The sequence below is a fragment of the Puntigrus tetrazona genome, unplaced genomic scaffold (genome assembly GCF_018831695.1).
Source record: "Puntigrus tetrazona isolate hp1 unplaced genomic scaffold, ASM1883169v1 S000000128, whole genome shotgun sequence".
NCBI classification, from domain to species: Eukaryota; Metazoa; Chordata; class Actinopteri; order Cypriniformes; family Cyprinidae; genus Puntigrus; species Puntigrus tetrazona.
Window position 1 is genome coordinate 1 of NW_025047805.1, and position 15,530 is coordinate 15,530.

The 15,530-nt window shown below is 37.4% G+C and overlaps 1 protein-coding gene across 1 annotated transcript in view; it reads left to right on the forward strand.

The window, feature by feature from the left end:
* The first annotated feature begins 10,533 nt into the window (after positions 1–10,533).
* LOC122332609 (oxysterol-binding protein 2-like) overlaps positions 10,534–15,530 on the forward strand; it is a 28,989-nt gene continuing 23,992 nt past the window's right edge. Inside the window, exon 1 of the mRNA XM_043229955.1 lies at positions 10,534–10,729. The gene's annotated coding sequence lies outside the window, so the exon portion shown is untranslated. The remainder of the gene's footprint in view (positions 10,730–15,530) is intronic.

Here is a 15,530-nt window from a genome sequence, read left to right on the forward strand (position 1 = left end):
AGACTATAGAAATAAAAATAATTACCTTTTCTTAATGACCTTAAGTGATAGTGCTAATATGTCATAATATGACACTCGAACAAGCCAAACTACAGAAAGGAAAGAGTTGCTGCTGTTTTGGAAATAATTTTAAAAGGTATAATTTTATTCCGCAAATATGCATTAAATTGATCACAAGGGGCAGCATTTATAAAGTTACAAAAGATTGTTGTGTTTCAAATAAATGATGTTTACAGAATGGCTGTTTTCAACATTGAGCCCTTTTAATATTGATAATAAAATAATAAGTTTCCTGAGCAGCAAATCAGTGTGTTACAATGATTTCTTCAAGTTCATGTGACAGTGAAGCCTGTAGTAACATTTTAGATATAAAGTACATTTTAAAATATATTAAAATAGAAAACCTTCACAGTATTGTAGTTTTAACAGCAGCCTTGCTAACTGACAAGAAACCATTTAAAAAAGTCCTGTAAGCCATTTAAAATGAGATTTTTAAATATATATAATTTATATATTTAACTGAAATCATGATTGAAAACATCTGAGGATAACTGAATTTCTGTAGACTCATCGATATCAACCCCTTTTCTTTCCCTCTGCTTTTATGAATGTATTCTTTTGAAAAAATCTGAATATATCTCTTTGATATTTCTTTTTCTCCTCACTTTCCCTTACCCTTTTCTCAGTCTTCTCTCTCTCTCTGCAGGTTTTAATGACATATCTCTTTCTCTCTCTCTTCTTTTGCTCTGCATGGTAGTTCCTTACCCTGGCTTCATGTTCTCAGTTCTGACCCACTTACAGCCATTTGCGTCCATTCTGTCCCCTGCAGGGTGGGTGAAGCTAATTTAAGATCTTTGCTTTTACCCCTCCACGCCTCCTCCCCCCTAACTTTCTCTCTCTTTCTCCTGTCTGCTTTTGCTTTGCTATGTTTTGAGTGTGCGATCTAAGCTCTAGAGAGTTTTTTTAATCTTTTGTGTGATGGAGTGAATATAGTAATTGAGGGTTGGTCTCTGAGCTGAATGTGCATCTATCCCTCCCCCTGGTGACTCGATCACCTGAGTTTGGATTCAGCCAATTACTCGGTTTGCTTGACTGTCAGACCATCAGTTCCCAGAAAGCCTGATAAATGTAGCCAACAGTCGTTGGACACACACACAAGAGTGAGGCTAGTGTGATAGAGAATAGTGTTTTGAATGTGGAAGGAGATAATTGTTTTTTTTTCTGATTGAGATTTCCTATTACGCTGATATATTTTAAAAATATTATATTTTTAATATATATTTCTCACACCAATTGTTCAGTTTCAAAGTAGGCAACATTACTGAAATTATTATTCAAAATTGAAAAACTTGCTAGGTGCTAACATACAGAAATGTTCTTAGCATTTATTGGGATTACCATGAACATCATAGGCCTTAAAGTTTGTGGTTTTTAAACTTGGTTTAAATGATGGTTTTGTGCAAAGACAATAATTTAACACACAATTAACCGTTTTTGCAGTCTTTTGAACAACTGGTAAGTAATTATACAAATTTAAATTTCACAAATCTTAAGTACACAAAACTAACTTTATTTAAAGCTTGATTTCACCGACTGTAATGAGTTCAAATGAGTCACATGTTAATTCAGTAACCATACTAATTCAGTCAGGCACAATTAGTGATAAATCAATCAGACAGATTTAAAAGATAACTCATCAGTCTTTTTAAGTTTTTCCTTAAAAGGGTCATTTGTCCTTTAATTGACTACGCTGATAATGTTTGCGATTTGTATTTTCTTTCAAACCAGTTAAACTCAAATCCCACTTCACAGCCAATTTCATTGGTCAACTCGAGCAGCCACCTGTCTAGAAAAGTTCAAAATTTATGGATTCAGTTCAGAGTTCAGAAGGATGGATCTCATGACAAACAGTAATGCTATCTATCAGGATGTGCTACCAAACACTAAGGTTAAGGTCAGGGGTGAGTATTTGTTTCAGCGTTGTATAGGCAATTAGCACTTTGATTGACATGACCAATGAAATCTTTAGATTTTGCCATGGGCGAATTTGTTTTGAGTAGAAAAAATGGATCATGTTTTGATACACTATAAATAACTGGTTTATATGAATAATTAGTTATATATACATTATATATACATAAAATACAGACACATTTATTTCCACAAACACAGTATATATCTGTGTCAGAGATGTCTGACCTGCTCTGAATTAGTGGAATGTGTCTCACAGTTTCTCTGAGAGGTCAGAGCTTTGACATTCCATTAGAGATGTGCAACAGACCGGGTAACCAGAGCAGTAACACAGAGACAGGGTCCTGGCTCTCTGGGTGTCTCCCCACTTTTTGACTCCTCCTCTATTCCCCTTCATGGCTTTTACTGCCCTCACTTTTTACACTTTCACTGAACCTGTTTTTCATTTTCTCTTTCTGAGTTACCAAAGCCTCAGTAGCGTGACACAGTTGAGTTTGAATCAGAGTTTCATAAGCAGCTGAGCGAGGAATCTTTCTTTATTTCCTGTGTTTCTTGGGCTGTTTTGTGAGGATTTAGGTCTTTGTTAGGCCTCTACTCAAGGCTTGGCTAAATTAGAGCTCATTAGAATGGCCCGACAAACTCATTGCTATCTTTTCAGATTTCACACTCTAAACAACATCACAGGATCACTACAATTAAAGAAAATGTCGGTTTAAATGTACTGAATATTAGCCTTTTACTCTGGTTCATTAAATTAAAAACAAGAATGAAGTTATTTCTTTGATCAAATTGTTTGCGGATGCCAATAATCTTAAAATAGCACGCTGGTGACTGATTGATTTTTTTCAATGATCCATCTGTTTGTCACTAAAAGAGATCATTATGAAGATGTGTTATAGAAAGCAGAGCTAGAAGAGATCGGTTAACGATCGGTTAAGCCAATCTTACTTTTATTGTTCTGGGCCATGTTTCCAAAAAGCATTGTACACCAAAGTAGATCGTAAAACCATTGCCACCAGTGGTTTCTGTAGTCATCTTAACGCACAGTGCTTTTGAGGAACACAGCCCTGCGTTTTTCTCTTGTTTGTTTAAGAATATAATTATAATTCAATGTAATTATGATTACAATTACAATTTCAAATAAATAATCAACAATTATGATTTTTGGTAATAATCGTGCAGCCCTACTTCAGGTACACTTTAAATATCTTGCATTTAAAAACTGATATTAATCAAAGATCATACCGTCTTCATCAATAGCAACAATAAAAACACATTTTAGCCTTAATATTAAGAAATGTGCATTTTACACAAGCAGTACTACAAGTCAAGTTTAAATTAGCTGTACTTTTGTAAGTCTTGAGCGATATGTCATTAAATAGATTTGTACTGTAAGTTATTTTAAATGTATACATTTTTCACTAGTGTAGGCCTCAGTAGTTTCTTTTGCTGTTCGATAGTGGGTACTGTAAGTTCTGTTCCTGATCTCTGTCAGGGTTTACATCACGCTCTGTTCCCTGTCTCTCTGGCTGTGACACTGGCTGGTTTGTTTGAGTGTTGTTGTTTGGCCAGCTGACACAACAACAGCCATGTTAACTTCTATTCTCTGTCCACTCAGTATGCAGCTGTGTGTAGTAATGTTAACACTTATAGGTGCTCAGTGTTTCTTTAACTTTCATACGACGGATGTGATATTCAGTCTACGTATTGTTTAATTCACAGTACAGCTATCTTTTGTGCTACCTCTCTTCAACATTTAACAAACTGGACATTTAAATGAAAGGTTTAACAGTAGTATTAATCACTTTCTTTTTCTTTCTTTTCTTCTCCTCATTGTTCCCTGTCTCTTTCTAACACCTCCCTGCTCTCCATGTTTTGGTTGATCCTTCCGACTTCGTCGCTCTTGATAGGACGCAGGCAGAGATGGCCCATACGTGCCGCGGCACCATCAACCTGGCCACAGCTCACATCGACACCGAAGACGCCTGCAATATTGTTCTGAGCAGTGGGGGGCGCACTTACCATCTGAAAGCCAGCACAGAGGTGGAGAGGCAGAGATGGGTCACAGCGCTGGAGCTGGCCAAGGCCAAAGCCATCCGAATGATGAACGATCAGTCCGGTAAGAGCGGGAAAATTCTGGTGAATTTGAGGTTTTAAGATTAAATTGATCATTGCCACACTGATTAGCCAACATTTTATTTGGGCTTGTAAATTGATTGTCCATATAATAAACTGGCACAATGATTTGACAATATTCAACACATCACATCCGTCCTTCAGGTCTTCAACAAACATTTATCTGAAGTTTCCAACAAAAGGTCACTTTGACACTCATTTGCCTTTTTGACATCTAATCATATGGTTTAAGTTGTTACTTTGTAATTTAAACAGTATAGAAATGTTCGCCTGGATCCATGTTTTCTCTCTGCTTAGAACTAATTGTGTTAATTGAGTTGCTGCATAAAAGTTTTGAATGGAAAATGTCTGTGCTTTTAGACAATGGCTCCACAGCCCCGCTAACACACTGTTATCAGTCTGGTAAGGTGACTGGTCTTCTTACGGAGGCTTTGCATCATGTTTGCAGGGTTGGTGTGTAGTTCAGAGTGTTTGCAGAAAATCACAGGGCTCAGCAATAAGAATTTTCTTCTTCCGGTCCAGTCAGGAGAGCAAATTTACACTGGCCATGTCATTTGATTTTCCCTGGCCACACCATAAAATGGTCTATTTTTACTTTTACAAAAAGTTTTTAATTAACTATATTAGCTAAAAACTAAATTAAGTGTTTTTATTGGTTAACTGAGGAATCAAAATTGTATTATTAAATCATTGTATTATTAAAAACGTCCTGTAAGTTTCAGAACTCAAAACTTTCTTGTTAGTCTAAAAATGGTTTATATTAAAACCAATTTTTTAAAAAAAAAACAGGTTGTGTAATATTTGACTTTGTGTCGTAATAGTGTGGATGAACACTGTCTCAGTAATGTTGCAACATACAAGTGTGAGTAACTGTTTTATCACATGGTCACTATTGTCTGTTTGTCTGTCTACAGATTGTTTAATATTTACTGAGTAATTATGCATTTAACCTAAATCATTGCAGTGTCCATCTGTGAAGAAAGTAAGCTGTCAAACACACACAACTGTTAGCCAGTCATAGCAGTGAGCATTTACTTCCAAGTGTACAATCTGCCATACCTATTCAAAGGGGTCAAAACAAGACAGAACATAGCCTATTGCTTCTGAATTATATAAATAAAACAAAGGCAACTCATGACCCCCTTTAAAGCCTTGCAAAAAAAAAATTTGAATGAATGTAATGGAATGATAATGGAAACCAGATATAATGAATGACACATTTTGTCTGTAAAAAACAAAAAAGACTCGCTGTCATCTACGTTTGCCAACCTGATAATGCATTTAAATGATCAGAATTAAACAACAATGTTCAATACATCATAGAAAAACAGATATAGAAATATGAATTGATTTTTAAATGAAGACTTGAGGCTATCTCACACTGTTCAGACGGTCCTTTTTGTTGAGCCCTGGAAGGATTGCGTTTGGACTGTACTGACTCAGAGATGCTGTGTTTTTTTTGTTTGTTTTTTGATTGCGTAGTTTGCGGTAAATGCTGTGGTTGACTGCATTGCTTCAGATAGATCACATCTCTCTTTCCAGTAAAGATGTCTGAACAGCGAGCTGTTGAACGGATAATATTAATCTTTGGCTTGAATCACTGCATACTGTCGATGTGTTCACGCTTCTCCTTGACTGAATGCTGAACCAGGCTAGATGAGATGGCACTTCTGGGTTTCAGGAGTCAGGACTGCATGAAGCATGATTGGATTGCTTATGTTTATGTAACAGTGCAATTCAAACTTTGGGACCACTAGACTAGAGGACCTGTTTACATGGACTGCAAGACTATTTACTACTTTAAAACTGAGAGATGGATATAAACAATGCAAAGACAACATTCATTAATTAACCATTTCAAATGTACGAAATTATTTAGAGAATATTAGGTCTTGTTCATACCATTGCAGTCAATGTAAATATAGCCAGTGCCTGCTATTTTGCAGCTCTCTGTACAAGGCACTATTTGATCAAAGCTGTTGCTGCATGTGTTTAAAGATACGCGGTCACTTCCTTTTAATAAAAAATCTGCAAAGAAAAAATCCCTGCCGTTTCAGTGCTTCCTGATATTTCAATCAAACTCTTGGGACAAGCTCATGTTGTCATACAAAGCTGTATGAATCACTCATGCAGTGTGTTTGTCTGTTAGCTCTCTGGCAGTACTCGGGGTCAGAGTGGGTCAGCACTTTCGCCATGTTACAGCGCTGTCCTATATTTGAGACCTGAAGCGCTCATCTCCTGTGACACACACAGCTGTCATTGCTCTGTGAGCTCCTGAAGCAGATGGCTTCTGCTTTTGGGTAGAACTTGTGTTTTATCGTAGCTCAGGTTGTTAACTGTACACGTACTTTAACACTGAAATAATGTTTCGCTATGTTTTATGAACAGGAATGTGTTGAAAATGTTTATCTTTTCATTCACTTATTAGAGTTACAAAAACAATCTAAAAACACGTTTTATGTTTTGTGTTTTATTTATTTTTTCCTCCCAGATTTTTTCATATTTTAAACAAAGATATATAACATAAATTAGTATTCATCATATAAGTGGGGAAAAATGATTTCTGCGTTTAATAGGTTCACCACAAGGGGGCAGGTGTGTTCATTTTGGCACGTGGTTTTAGTTCTCATGAGAACCTAGCCAGCACTCACGTGACAACAGAGCTCTTTTTTATTTCTCTCTCTAATCTCTCTTGTATGTCAGACTCTCATCCATATGAAACCCTGGCTGTGCTCCAGCCCCCTTCTCTTCATTCCATTCCAGACGCTACCCACTCTTTCCTCTCACACACAAACAAACCCAAGCTTTCTATTTTTGCGGAGCTATTGCATTCTGTGTATTCTGTCTATGCGAGCGGTATGTGTGTCAGTATAAATGACAGATTCATTCCTCTGTGGAGCTGAATGGCAGACAGAACGCTGATGATGTTGTGTGTGTTTGTGGTCAGCGCACCTGAACTCTCTCAAACTAAAATGATACAATCCCTTTGTCTGTGTGCCATGTGTTCGTATAAAAGTCTGTTACGCTGAGAATATTTAATCATGTTGGGAATATTTTAAATACTAAGCACCAGTAAAATCACACTCACAGCTGCCCAGCTTGAACTATTTTTTCTTTGTAAGAACTAAATGCAAACAAAAGAGTGTCAGACTCAAACTTTGTAATGATTTCCCTTTTTCTGTAAGGTCAATGAAGTCACTTTCAAATGTTCAAAAAGGTTAAAAGCAGATCTTTTAATTGTTTACCTTGTCCATGACTCTGTGTGTTGCCCTCTGTATTTTTTTTATTTTGTTGTTGAATGTTATTAAGTGATAGTGAATATGTGGTTGGATTAATTGAGCTATAAAAAATAAAGAAAACAACTTAGTCATTTACATTTGTATAAAGTACGATGGCCTCAAAATTAAGTTAGACGTTATATATCTTGCATAAATCAATAATACAAAATTCTGTGTATATATAGTACATATACTACCTTTTAGAAGTTTTGGGGTCTGAAATTAATTTGGTCAGAAAAAAAACTGTAATTTTGGAAATATTATTACATGAACTATTATAAGAACTTTTTACAATATTTGCTTAATATTTTTATGCAAACTATTAAACGTTTTTCTGATAGCAATATAATGTAATATAATTAAAAGACGATAAATATGGATGACCTTTTAAGGTGACTCCATCATGGATTTTTGAAAATGACCTATTATGCATTGTGTAACTCAGCTCTAAGTGAATGAAAACATCATGCAAAATTATGAAAGTGCACCGTGTATGACGTTATTATCTCTCACAAGTAAGAGTCAACTCTCAGTCATTAAAACGAGTCATTTTTAAGTCCCATGCTGTTTCATGTCGATGTCACATGAAACATTAGCGTGTTGTCTGCCCACTTGTTGGTCTTTTTGCATTGGTCTGAATGAATATGCAGATTCATTCTTTGCCACTAGGTGCCATCTTTGGAGCATTAAAAGCTCACAAACACTGCTTTTAATATTCAACCAATCCCTGCAGAGGTTTGCAAAAACAAATCGCTGAACGAAATGTTTCAGAGTCGTTAAACAAATAAGGTAAAAATAAATGCATATTTTAAGAAAATGAAAGTTTTTAATCTTGCATGCCTGTTGTTTCAAAATATAAACCCGTAGCAGGAGCACTTAAAACAGCTCATGTGAAAGTCAAGATTAAGATTAAAGTAATAAGACACTACTAAACAGAAACTGGAATTTTTTCAAGCATGAATTGGTCTAGACAAGGTTTTCAATGGGAAATTTGGTTGGCTTTGTCAGTCGAGCTGTGCTGAAATCTGATGATGTCAGAGTGTGATCTCCTGAAGGAAGTGAGAGACGCAGAGAAGTGGGTCAGACTCACATCATTGATCTCAAGCTTTTAGATCAACACCATAAGCTCTAAAAGCCCTGCTCAGAAGAGTGTCTATTTTTGCACTGGTATTTTTATCTGCATCCCCACCTGTCTGTCTCTCTCTGTCTCTGCCTCAGTCCCAGCAGACCCACCTCACTCTGTTTGTTTTCACACATACTCTGAGTCACTCTGACAGTGGCTGAACCCTGTGCTCCAGTGTCTGGTTGTCAGGATGGTGGGAGTGGGTGTCATGGTGATGCGATCCTGCACCGAGATGCTGCATAGACTAAAATTACGATTCACCAATGCCATGGTCATGGGATTTAATCCCTGGAGAACACATATGATAATGTGTAGCTTGAAGGCTTTGTAGGTGTCTTCGAATACAAGCATCTGCCAGATCTATAAGTTATCACCAACTAAACCTGATTGTCACCTGCTTTGTGTAAACGTGTGGTTTACAGTGTGATGTCATAAGAAAGCCAGCAGGTGGCAGGCCATACCTGACCGCAATTTTATGACCACAATAGCCGTTGGATCAGGGAGAAGCAATTCTGATCCTGGAGAGCCACTGCTCTGGAGAACAAATTTTAAAAATCCTTTAGGGCTGGATTTGACCACCCGTGTATTAGATTTCTTTTTAGTGGGCCTTTAGTAGTTGGCATCCCTGTTAGTATTGGTTATTCATGCGCACAACTTCTCTAAAACATTTTCCCAAACATTCTCTTAACTAGACACCAGGTGCTGGTTGTAAAAACGTAGTCACTGTGTCACGAATGTGTCATAAGAACTTGTCTGTTCAACTAGCAGTTAATCAAGAGGAAATTACACTCACATATAAGATTTAAATTAGACTAATCTGTGTTTCTATATCATTTAAGTTATTAGATGAAGTAAGTGAAACTAAATGGACCACAGAAACGGACTACATATTGCATCCTACAACGGAAATAAAGACTTGTTTTTCTTTTTGAAGACTGCAAGACCTTCACTCATGTTTGGAACACAAATGAAGAAAATTTGTATAAATTCCTGGTGTTTTCTGACTCTTCATAGACAGTGACAGAACTACCTTTTTCAAAGCACAAAGTCTTAATCTAAACAAAAAAATCTTAATTTGTGTTTCAAAGATCTTACAATTCAGAAATGACATGAGGGTCACGGGTGGGTAATTAATAACAGATTGAAAATTTTTGGGTGAGCTATCCCTTTAAAAAAAAGTTGTCACAAGTTTTATGTTCAAGGTGGACGTCGAAAACAAATGTGAGTAGACCGTAAAGATTCAAAATCACTCATTACACGGCATAGCAAAACTCTCGCATTGCAGTCAGTTTTTGCAAGGTCAGAAAGTGTGAGACAATTTACTTCTAAAAGTTTTATTTTCTGTTTTACTTTTAGGCACTATTTGTTTGGAAATGTTAGGGTCAGCTGTTAACATTACTTAATTCTCACACTAGCTTTTTGACAAAATGCTTACTGGCCTTTTATACACTTCTGTTTTTAGTCATCCAAGTTTCTTTCTTGTGCTTTCCTTCTGTTTCCAGTAGGAGCTGTTTAACAGCACGACATTGGGCTTGTTTCGAGTCTAATGAAGGTATGCAGATATGCGTGTGGTTTTTCAGCTTTCTGTCTGTCACGCTTAGGGAGAGTGGAGCTGAATGATCAGTTCTGGTATGTACGCTCATTACCCAGCATTCCTCAGCGGCCACATCACAAGGCAAGAAAGGAGCGCCTCGTGTCCCTGTCATCATTTCACACCCACCTGACATGTGGAACACATTCTCGTTTAGCTCTTCATATTTCACTCTGCATTCTCATTATCACTCTCCATTCCTCTGTCCATGGTGCTGAAAGTCTATTCTTTGAGAAAAGTGTCAGCGATTAATTGGCGACGGTTTCCCTGGTATTCTCTCTCTCTCTCTCTCTCTCTCTCTCTCTCTCTCTCTCTCTCTCTCTCTCTCTCTCTCCTTGCTCTTATTTTCCCACCTATATTACAGGCTGCTCTCTCCTCCTCCTACTCTTTCTACCTCTCCTATTTCTCTGTAAGCTCATTCATTTTCTCTGCGTATAGACCAGAGCAGAGAACCGACACAAGTGACCTCTTCTTTTTTTTTAGCGTGAGCTCATAGACAAGCTCGCTCTCTCCTTCTCTTTCTCTCTCTCTCTCTTGCACACTCTTGTTCTTTCGTTGAGCTCTTGCTGGATCCTTAACTGAGGAGTGAATCTCTATGCCAGCAGAGAGGAGGAGGGCTTTCTCCTGTGTGTAAGTAATATCATAGCATGTCCAGGCGAGTTTGTTTTGCCTAGATAGATCGTCATACCCACTGTGAGTTGGATATATCTGTGTGATATATTTAATTGAATATCTTCTAAGATATGTGAAGAATTTTTCTGTTGTGGCTCAGTAGACTTTGGGTGTTTAATGGCAAGTTTCTCTTGTGTGTTTGTAAACGGCGGGTGGGTGTGTATGTGTGCATGTTATTTGTGTGGTGTGTGTTATATGTCTCACCGCTGTGCTATGTCTCTGTGTGTGTTTTGTAATCTCACACACTCCAGCCTGACCTGATTTACTACACACTGACAGATGGTGCATCTCTCTCTTCCTCATACCTCCATCAATCTCTCCTCCTGTTATCCATCGTTCCTTGCTTTTTTAATGTCTGTCCATTGGGCATTACGGCGTGATTTGCATGTTGTTTGCGTGTTCGTATGTGTGAGTGTGTGTTAGAGAGACTGGAAACATGTATGCAGGTTCTAATCTTTTTTTTTTCAAGTACATGATTTGATCTGCATTGTGGTTGTTTATTAGTCTTTGCCTTTTGCTTCTTTTGTGCCTGTGTATATATGTGTGTGTGTGTGTGTGTGTGTGTGTTTGTGTCTGTGTGTTAGCCCACAGGGAGACTCACTGTACAGTTGAGAGACTCTGTATGCTTGGATACACACTTTGGTTTCTACAACAGTCGTAATTGATTATAAAACTGGCTGGAAAGGAGAAGAAATAAGGGAAAAGGAAGGAGAGACATGCTTTGGTGATTTTACAATGTGAGACGTGAATCCTCATGCTGTTTATCTGTACAGCCGTCCAGTCATTCACTGCCAGACTACTGTCTCAAATGGGATTACCACACTTTCGTATGTGGACTTCCTGCCTTTCTTTTCCTCCTCTTATCTTCTATTTTCTGCATTCTTTCTGTATGGCTGTTCTGTTTTGTGAACAGTGTATTGTGATATTGAGGTGGCAAGTCTGTCAAGTGTGTCTTTTACAAGTCTCTTTGTGTCAGTCAAAACTGCTACTTTATTCCCTGTGATTTATCCAGTATTGTAACTAAAACTATTATTGTTCAGTAAAACAAAAATGTAACTAAAAAAACTAAGTTTTTATTAATTGAAATTAAATAAAATATTAATATTATATAAATAAATAACTGTATAAATGTATTCTGGTTCAGTTACCAAGGCAATGATTTTAGATCCTAAATTAATATTATATTAAATATAATAATAAGCCTTATAAAATACTGTGAAAAATGCCACTGTTATCTATTTACAAACAGATGCTGTTTTGATTGGGCTGTATGAGAAGAAACATATGGGGAATAATAAGATGATTTCCATCTTATCAGTGATGAATTTGAGAAACAACTGTCTAGATGTTTACATGACATTTCATTAAGCAGAACAGACATTTAAAGAAATGTTTCTTGGACAGCAAATCCGTATATAAGAAGGATAATTTTGGATTATAAGAAGGATTTTTTTGAAGGATAATTTGACATGATGACTAGTCATAGCTTAAAGTTGAGCTTTGCCATTCCAAAAATAAATTATGAACACAAAACCAGTCGTAAGGGTCAATTTATGGAAATGTACATTAATATACCATCAGAAAGCTAGCTTTCCATTGATGTATGTTTGTGTGTTTGTTAGGACAATTTTTGTCTGAGATAAAACTATTTGAAAATCTCATCTGTTCCATTCCCTTGCTATTTAATCATTGCTTGTTTGGAGTAATTTTTCCTCTGCTCTCGCCACATGGTTGAGCAGTTGGCACAGATGTCCTCTGCGATCTTTCATCTCTTCTTGTTGCAGCCTTTGCCCTTTTCAGACTAGCCTGAGTCCTCCTACATCTAGAACAGTCCAGTCTAGACATCAAGAACTTCCCAGAAATCCCTGCCCACGCTGTTTCTCTCACATTTCCACTCACGCACAAACGCACACATAAACCAGCTATGTAGCTCTATGTATAGAAGCGCTTTCTCCGTTGAATGCTCGCTGGTTTGAAAAATAGCAGGCGCGGAGGGGGAAAGTGAGAGATCGAGAGGGAGATGGAGCTGCGAGGAGCAGGTCTGTTTGTGTAGGAAACACTCAGGCAGGCAGTCGGACAGATCTGTAACATCACGACCCACAGGATCAGCTCCGGTGTCTTGCCACCTCTCTGATCCCAACCCGAACAGCAAAACACTCAATTCAGCGATCGCCTATACCCCCTGGCCTCATGTAAACCAAAAAAAAATTATCTGTTGTGCCCAATAAACAAGTGAAAACAGTGAAATCTCACCCTTTTTCTTATGTAAGCACTGCGTTTGGATGTGGCGGGTGGAATAGGTGGAAGAAGAGAGAGAGGAGCAGAGCATATGGCATATTAAATGTTTGCAGAAGGAAAGGAACGCAATATGAAATTGTGTCTCTGTGATGGGCCATCTTGGGCCGTATCCACTCTTGATTACAGCAGGATCCAGCCATGCTTAGACGTGGGCTCCTGTGGTTCTGTCTCAAGCTGCAGACAGACGTCTGATCAAAACCAGCAGCATTTCTAAATGAACGAAATCTCTTTTTGCCCTGGTGGTTTTGTTTATAGCATGTCTCTCTTCGTGAAGATGCTGCTTCAGACACTTGGCCGTTCATATGTCCGTTGTTAAACCCAAATGGTCTAGTTAGCTGGTTATCCCGACCTCTTAGAAGAAGCCTGTTGGTAGATGCTGTAACTGCACCATCTGGCGATCCAAAACACATATTTCTCTAATGACTGCCATTGAACATTTGTTGTGAATAAATGAATTTTTTATGCATTTATGTTCAAATTCTTTAGTATATGTAAATATGTAAAGAAAAAGTTCATTAAAAAGTGACCAACTGTCATTAAAGGTGTAGTATGTAAGATTGACAGCTAGCAGCATTCCGTCCCGGGACACACATAAAAGAGTGGAGTAGAATTACTGGCTGTAGCATTCTTTTTCAGAGAAACTGCTATGTTAACATAACATGTTTACTAAAAATCCACAAATATATTATTTTATTAAAAAACGTACATATAGCACCTTTAGGTCAACTTGTGTTTTGTCATTTATTATTTAGATTTCTTTTTAGCTTTGATTCCTCTTTTTGTTTGTTAATTTTTTCATATATATATATAGTTAACAGTAACAAAACTGACTTAATACATCTTTCGTAGTCCATTGCAGACTCTGTATATGTCATTGAATAACAACTTCACTTTCAGTCTTTTCCTCACACAAACCTATCATATGATTGGAAAGGGCATGGAATATGATGGACAACCTGTTATGTTCAATGAAGTAAATGATGATTTCTAAATAACTTAAAAGCATGTTTTGTCAGGTGTTCACTAACGAATAAATAGCCTCAATGAATAAACGCAGCTGAATGCGTTTGTGAGAGAGAAACATGTTTATATGTACTTGAGGTGGTTGTAAATGGTTGGGCTCCAGTAATTGGATTGCTTTCTCGTGGCTCTTTTAGATAAGATGTCATCTGCATCTGATTATTGTCTCTGGGCCGCTGTAACTCGTAAACATCACTCACTCTTCCCATATTTAGACTCACACTGTTTTCCAGTCATTTGGTTTAACTATTATCATCATAATCCAGCAGATCAGAGTCATCCGAGTGTTTTTGTGCCAGTAATGCACTGTAATGTATTCTGGATCATTCGGTGCTGTGTGTCCCGCCGAGGTCAGTGGCACTCCGCTACCTAAGGGCTGGATTACCGCCAGAGTCTCCAGGGCTAAATGTTAAGAGGAAATGAGAGACGAGACGACTCTGTCACCTAAAGAGGAGTGACTTATAGGGCTGGTGTGATCTGAGACATGTTTTCTCACCACCGATGTGTTCTGGAAGCAGGCAATCTGTGTATAAACACTCCTGATGCCTTGTGTATCTCTTATATGGGCTTGCTGATTAATGCCTGGTTTATTTGCTCTAGGAATATTGGCTCCTATGACATTTACAAGGATTTTAGGGGTCTCTGTGTTTGTGTGTCTGTGTCTGTATGATTCATCGTTTGTGTGTTTATCGACAGGCTGCTATAATTGCATGGGGGCGTTTGTGGATTAAGTCTGAGATGTTGTGTCGGGCTATAATTGAGGAATCATAATGTCAGTGTGTGCATATATCAGTCTTCTGTAAGCAGGGACCAATCAGCATATTTTAAGCTTGCATCTGATTGGCTCTCTGATGGATTTATGTCGCAGGTTTACATGAAAGAGCATTCAAAAGAGAAAGCCTGGTAAAAATTTAAAAATAAAAATAAAAAGTAACTTATTTTTTAAATAAAAGCTAAATCTATGATATCTTTATACTTTAAAATTGGAGTTAAACTTGCAGAAGCTTTTAGGTTTTTAAAATCATAAGAAATATTTATTCAGTCATTTTTTTCTTCCAAGTTTTTGGACGATTAATGTGTACAAAAGTCTGCAGGATGTGATTGCACATCTCTGTTCACAATACTGTTCTTGATTTGAAGAGTATAGGGTTGTGAAGTCTAAATATCTAAATGTGGGTCCTATAAACACTCCTTAGGAATGTGTTATTAAACCTGCGATTATGTTCCTGTGATTTTGACTTTCCACTTTTAGACTTTTCAGATCCTACCTCTGAGAGAAAGTGTATCTCTGGCAGATAAAGACGCACGCTTCTACCCAGAGTCTTGCATTTGAATCTGCTTTTTCTGTTGATCTAAACTCTCTTGAAAAGATCATAAAGTAGTAGTGACAGAAACAATTACCTATTTGTTCGTTTTCAGGCTTCCATACATCGCACACTAA